Below are 7,572 nucleotides of genomic sequence, written 5' to 3' on the forward strand. Positions count from 1 at the left end.
ATCTTCAAGTTGTTCTTGATGATTTTCCTTGTTTGATCTTTAATTTTTCTTGTTTTGTGTCTTTTCTTATTTTTCATATGCATTTTCGAATTCATAGTGTCTAAACATTAAAAATTTCTAAGTTTGGTGTCTTGCATGTGTTTCGTTTCTTAAAAATTTTCAAAAATATGTTCTTGATGTTCATCATGATCTTCAAAGTGTTCTTGGTATTCATCTTGACATTCAAAGTGTTCTTGCATGCATTATTTGTTTTGATCTTAAATTTTTATGTCTTGTGTCATTTTGTTGTTTTTCTTTCTTCATTAATTCAAAAAAATCAAAAATAATATCTTTCCCTTATTTTACTCATACATTTTGAAATTTTGGGGTGACTTAGTAAAAAATTTTTAAAATTTAGTTGTTTCTTGTTAGTCAAGTCAAAATTTCAATTTAAAAATTCTATCTTTTCAAATCTTTTTCAAAAAAATAAAATCTTTTTCATTTTTCTTCTTAATATTTTCAAATTTCTTAAATAAATTTTCAAAATCTTTTTCTTAATTTTATTTCATAATTTTTGAAAACTTTACTAACATTTAATGTTTTGATTCAAAAATTTCAAGTTTGTTACTTTCCTGTTAAGAAAGGTTCAATCTTTAAATTCTAAAATCATATCTTTTAGTTTCTTGTTAGTCAAGTCATCAACTTTAATTTTCAAAATCAAATCTTTGTAAATTTCTTTTTCAAATCTTTTTTCAAAATAAATCTCAATCATATCTTTTTCAAAACTTAATTTCAAAATCTTTTTCTAACTTCTTATCTTTTCAAAATTTTCAAATCTTTTTCAATTAACCACTTGATTTGTTTGTTTTAATTAAAAAGTTTACTATTTCTTATCTTATTCAAAACTACCTAACTACCTTTCTCTTTCTCTAATTTTCGAAAATCACTAACCACTTTTTCAAAATTCTTTTTAATTAACTAATTATTTTAAATTCTAATTTTATTATACTTCTTTTCTTAAATTTCAAATTCTAACTTATAATTAAAATAAAAACAAAAATATTTTTCTTTTATTTTAGTTAATATTCGAATACTCTCTCTCTCATCTCTTTCTATTTATTTTATTTATTTACTAACACTTCTCTTCTACTCATAATTCGAACCCTCTCCCTCTCTCTGTGTTCGAATTCCTCTTAATTCCCTCTCTACCTCATTCTTCTATTCTTTCATTCTTCTACTCACATAAAAGAATCTCTATACTGTGACATAGAGGATTCCTCTTCCCTCTTTATTTTCTTCTTTTTCATATGAGCAGGAACAAGGATAAAGACATTCTTGTTGAAGCTGATCCTGAACCTAAAAGGACTCTGAAGAGGAAGCTAAGAGAAGCTAAAGCACAACACTTTGGAGAGGACCTTACAGAAATTTTCGAAAAAGAAGAAGACATGGCAGCCAAAAACAACAACAATGGTGGAGATGCAACGAAGATACTTGGTGACTTTACTGCACCAACTTCCGACTTCTATGGAAGAAGCATCTCAATTCCTACAATTGGAGAAAAAATATTTGAGCTTAAGCCTCAATTAGTTTCTCTAATGCAGCAGAATTGCAAGTTTCATGGACTTCTATTGGAAGATCATCATCAGTTCTTAGCTGAATTCTTGCAAATCTGTGACACTGTTAAGACCAATGGGGTTAATCCCGAGGTCTACAGACTTATGCTTTTTTCCTTTGCTGTAAGAGACAGAGCTAGGATATGGTTGGACTCACAACCTAAAGAAAGCCTGAACTCTTGGGAAAAGTTGGTCAATGCTTTCTTGGCCAAATTCTTTCCACCTCAAAAGTTGAGCAAGCTTAGAGTGGAAGTCCAAACCTTCAGACAGAAGGAAGGTGAATCCCTCTATGAAGCTTGGAAAAGATATAAGCAATTGATCAGAAGGTGTCCTTATGACATGCTTTCAGAATGGAGCATCTTATGTGTATTCTATGATGGTCTGTCTGAATTGTCCAAGATGTCATTGGATCACTCTGCTGGTAGATCTCTTTATCTGAAGAAAACGCCTGCAGAAGCCCAGGAACTCATTAAGATGGTTACAAATAACCAGTTCATGTACACTTCTAAAAGAAATCCTGTGAATAATGGGATGACTCGGAAGAAAGGAGTTCTTGAGATTGATACTCTAAATGCAATATTGGCTCAGAATAAAATATTAACCCAGCAAGTCAATATGATTTCGCAGAATTTGACTGGAATGCAAGCTGCATCCAGCAGTACTAAAGAAGCTTCCTCTGAAGAAGAAGCTTATGACCCTGAGAATCCTGCAATGGAAGAGGTGAATTATATGGGAGAATCCTATGGAAACACCTATAATTCTTCATGAAGAAATCATCCAAATTTCTCATGGAAGGATCAACAGAAGCCTCAACAAGGCTTTAATAATAATAATGGTGGGAGAAATAGGTTTGGCAATAGCAAGCCTTTTCCATCATCTTTTGAGCAACAGACAGGGAATTCTAAGCAGAGCCTCTCTGACTTAGCAACCATAGTCTCTGACCTATCTAAGACCACTCTCAGTTTCATGACTGAAACAAGGTCCTCCATCAGAAATTTGGAGGCACAAGTGGGTCAACTAAGTAAAAGAGTTACTGAAACTCCTCCTAGTACTCTCCCAAGTAATACAGAAGAGAATCCCAAAAGAGAGTGCAAGGCCATAACTATAACCAAAGTGGCCGAACCTATAGAGGAGGAAAAGGCAGTGATTTCCAGTGAGGAAGACCTCAATGGACGTCCACTGACCATTAAAGAATTCCCTATTGAGGAACCAAAGGAATATGAGGCTCATATAGAGACCATAGAGATTCTACTGAACTTACTGTTGCCATTCATGAGCTCTGATGAATATTCTTCCTCTGAAGAAGATGAAGATATTGTTGAAGAAAAAGTTGCTTAGTATCTAGGAGCAATCATGAAGATGAACGCCAAGTTATTTGGTAATGAGACTTGGGAGCATCAACCTCCATTGCTCATCAATGAACTGAATGCCTTGGTTCAGCAGAAATTACCTCAGAAGAAACCGGATCCCGAAAAGTTCTTAATACCTTGTATCATAGGCACCATGACCTTTGAGAAGGTTCTGTGTGACCTTGGTTCAAGTATAAACCTCATGCCATTCTCTGTAATGGAGAAACTAGAGATCTTTGAGGTACAAGCTGCAAGAATCTCACTAGAGATGGCAGACAAATCAATGAAACAGGCTTATGGACTTGTAGAGGGTGTCTTAGTAAAGGTTGAAGGCCTGTACATCCCTGCTGACTTCATAATCCTAGACACTGGGAAGGATGAGGATGAATCCATCATCCTTGGAAGACCCTTCCTAGCCACAGCAAGAGCTGTGATTGATGTGGATAGAGGAGAGTTAGTTCTTCAATTGAATGATGACTACCTTGTATTTAAGGCTTAAGGATCTTCCTCTGTAACAATGGAGAGTAAGCATGAAAGCTTCTCTCAATACAGAGTTAAATAGAGCCCCCACACTCAACTTCTAAGTTTGGTGTTGGGAGGCCACCATTAAGCTCTGAGTCTCTGTGAAGCTCTCTAAGAGCTCACTGTTAAGCTATTGACATTAAAGAAGCGCTTATTGGGAAGCAATCCAATGTTATTTAATTATATTTATCTTTCATATACATTTGTTTTCCATTGTTATGTTATGTTTTCTTTAGGTTGATGATCATGTGGAGTCATAAAAACAGCTGTAGAATCAAAGCAGAATCAAAAAACAGCATCAAAAATAGCACACTCTGGAGGACAGGCTTACTGGCATTTAAACACGAGTAAGGATAGCAGAATGGGCATTTAACGCCCAGTCTGGTAGCATTCTAGGCATTAAATGCCAGAATTGGTAGACAGACTGGCGTTTAACTCCAGAAAAGGGTGTCTGGTGTCTGGCTGGCGTTAAACGCCAGAATTGGCAGACAGACTAGCGTTTAACGCCAGAAAAAGGTGTCTGGTTGGCGTTAAACACCAGAAATAGACATCAGCCTGGCGTTTAATGCCAGAAAAGGTAGCAGAGTTGGCGTTAAATGCCAGAAATGGCACACAGAGGGCGTTTAAACGCCAGAAAGATGCAGGGAGCAGAATTCCTTGACATCTCAGGATCTGTGGACCCCACAGGATCCCCACCTACCCCAACTCACTCTCTCTCCTTTTCACACCTCTCCATAACACTTTTCTCCAAATACCTTTGACCAATCACATCAATACCTCTTCCCCAAAATCTCTTCACCACTCACATCCATCCACTCTTCCCCAAAAACCCATCATAAAACCTCACCTACCTCACCATTCAAAATTCAAAATATTTCCCTCCCAAACCCAACCCCTTCATACACGAATTCCCCCTCTCTTTTACCCTATAAATACCCCTCCTTACCACCTTCAATTTCACACTTCATAAACACTTATACCCCCTTGGCCGAAACCAACACACTCCTCCATCTCCTCCATTTCTTCTTCTTCTACTCCTTTTTTTCTTCTTTTGCTCGAGGATGAGCAAACCTTTTAAGTTTGGTGTGGAAAAAAGCTCTGCTTTTCATTTTTCCATAACCATTAATGGCACCTAAGGCCGGAAAAACCTCTAGAAAGAGTAAAGAGAAGGCAATTGCTTCCACCTCCGAGTCATGGGAGATGGAGAGATTCATCTCAAAGGTCCATCAATACCACTTCTATGAAGTTGTGGCCAAGAAAAGGGTGATCCCCGAAGTCCCTTTCATGCTCAAAAAGAGTGAATATCCGGAGATCTGACGTGAGGTTCGGAGAAGAGGTTGGAAAGCTCTCACCAACCCCATCCAACAAGTCAGAATCTTAATGGTTTAAGAGTTCTATGCTAATGCATGGATCACTAAGAACCATGATCAAAGTGTGAACCCGAACCCAAAGAATTAGCTCACAATGTTTCGGGGGAAATACTTGGATTTCAGTCTGAAAACTGTGAGATTGGCATTCAACTTGCTAATGATGCAAGAAGATCCTCATCCTTTCACTAGAAGGGTTAACTTTATCAAAGGTTGGACCAAGTTCTTATGGACATTTGTGTGGAAGAAGCTCAATGGAAGAGAGACTCCAAAGGTAAGCCGGTTCAATTGAGAAGGCCTAACCTCAAACCCGTGGCTAGGGGATGGTTGGAGTTCATCCAACGCTCTATTATTCCTACTAGCAACCGGTCTGAAGTTACAATAGACTGGGCTATCATTATCCATAGTATCATGATTGGAGAGGAAGTAGAAGTTCATGAGATCATACCTCTAGAACTATACAAGGTGGCGGACAATCCCTCCACTTTAGCAAGGTTAACCTTTCCTCATCTCATCTGTAACCTATGCAATTCAGCTGGAATTGTCATAAAGAATGACATCCTCATTGAAGAGGACAAGCCCATCACTAAAAAGAGGATGGAGCAAACAAGAGAGCCCACTCATGGACCTCAACAAGAGCATGAGGAAGTCCATCATCAAGAAATCCCTGAGATGCCTCAAAGGATGCATTTCCCTCCACACAACTATTAGGAGCAACTCAATACCTCTTTAGGAGATTTGATTTCCAACATAGAACAACTAAGGATGGAGCACCAAGAGCACTCCATTGTCCTCCATGAAATCAGAGAGGACCAAAGAGTCATGAGGGAGGAGCAACAAAGGCAAGGAAGAGATATTGAGGAGCTAAAGCACTCCATAGGATCTTCAAGAGGAAGAACTAGCCGTCGTCACTAAGGTGGACCCGTTCTTTAATTTTCTTGTTCTTATTTTTCTGTTTTTCGGTTTTTATGCTCTATGTTTTATCTATGTTTTTGTCTTTATTACATGATCATTAGTGTTTAGTTTCTATGTCTTAAAGCTATGAATGTTCCATGAATCTTTTACCTTTCTTAAATGAAAAATGTTTTCTGAAAAAGAAAATATAGTACATGAATTTCGAATTCTATCTTGAAAATAGTTTAATTATTTTGATGTGGTGGCAATACTTTTTGTTTTCTGAATGAATGCTTGAACAGTGCATTTTTTTATGGTAAAGTTTATGAATGTTAAAATTGTTGGCTCTTGAAAGAATAATGAAAAAAGAGAAATGTTATTAATAATCTGAAAAATCATAAAATTGATTCTTGAAGCAAGAAAAAGCAGTGAAAAACACAAAGCTTGCGAAAAAAAATATGCGAAAAATAAAGAAAAAAAAGAAAAGAAAAAGAAAAAGCAAGCAGAAAAAGCCAATAACCCTTTAAACTAAAAGGCAAGGGTAAAAAGGATCCAAGGCTTTGAGCATTAATGGATAGGAGGGCCCAAAGGAATAAAATCCTGGCCTAAGCGGCTAAATCAAGCTGTCCCTAACCATGTGCTTGTGGCATGAAGGTGTCAAGTGAAAAGCTTGAGACTGGACGGTTAAAGTCGTGGTCCAAAGCAAAAAGAGTGTGCTTAAGAAATCTGAGCACCTCTAACTGGGGACTCTAGCAAAGCTAAGTCACAATCTGAAAAGGTTCACCCAGTTATGTGTCTGTGGCATTTATGTATCCGGTGGTAATACTGGAAAACAAAATGTTTAGGGTCACGGCCAAGACTCATAAAGTAGCTATGTTCAAGAATCAACATAATGAACTAGGAGAATCAATAGCACTATCTGAATTCTGAGTTCCTATGGATGCCAATCATTCTGAACTTCAAAGGATAAAGTGAGATGCCAAAACTGTTCAGAGGCAAAAAGCTACTAGTCCCGCTTATCTAATTAAAACTAATCTTCATTGATATTTTTGAAACTTATTATATTTTCTTTTCCTTTTTATCCTATTTTGTTTTTAGTTGCTTGGGGACAAGCAACAATTTAAGTTTGGTGTTGTGATGAGCGGATAATTTATACCCTTTTTGGCATTATTTTTACATAGTTTTTAGTATGTTTTAGTTACTTTTTATTATATTTTTATTAGTTTTTATCCAAAAACCACATTTCTGGACTTTACTATGAGTTTGTGTGTTTTTCTATAATTTCAGGTATTTTCTGACTGAAATTGAGGGACCTGAGCAAAAGTCTTATTCAGAGGCTGAGAAAGGACTTCAGATGCTGTTGGATTCTGAACCTCCTGCACTCTAAGTAAATTTTGCAGAGCTACAGAAGCCCAATTGGCACGATCACAATTGTGTTGGAAAGTAGACATCTTGGGCTTTCCAGAAATGTATAATAGTCTGTACTTTGCCCGAGATTTGATGGCCCAAACTGGCGTTCAAACTCCCACCAGAGACCCTTTTCTGGCGTAAAACGCCAGAACTGGCACCAGAACTGGAGTTAAACGCCCAAACTGGCACCCAAGCTGGCGTTTAACTCCAAGAATGGCCTATGCATGTGACAGCTTCAAAGCTCAGCCCAAACACTCACTAAGTGGGCCCCGAAAGTGGATTTCTGCACTATCTGCACTTAGTTACTTATTTTCTGTAATCCCTAGTAACTAGTTTAGTATAAATAGCACTTTTTACTATTGTATTCGCATACTTTATCATCTTATGTTACATTTGACGGCTGGCCATTCGACCATGCCTAGATCTTTTTCTCTTATG

The 7,572-nt window shown here is 37.1% G+C and overlaps 1 non-coding gene across 1 annotated transcript; it reads right to left on the reverse strand.

Annotated features, from left to right (window-relative positions):
* Nucleotides 1-1,829: 1,829 nt before the first annotated feature.
* Nucleotides 1,830-1,937, reverse strand: LOC148544146 (small nucleolar RNA R71). The gene has a single exon (XR_015901235.1). It is a non-coding gene; the product is annotated as a small nucleolar RNA R71 (small nucleolar RNA).
* Nucleotides 1,938-7,572: the final 5,635 nt, after the last annotated feature.

This window comes from Arachis ipaensis, chromosome B9, assembly GCF_059453495.1.
Source record: "Arachis ipaensis isolate K30076 ecotype BB chromosome B9, ASM5945349v1, whole genome shotgun sequence".
In the NCBI taxonomy this organism is placed as follows: Eukaryota; Viridiplantae; Streptophyta; class Magnoliopsida; order Fabales; family Fabaceae; genus Arachis; species Arachis ipaensis.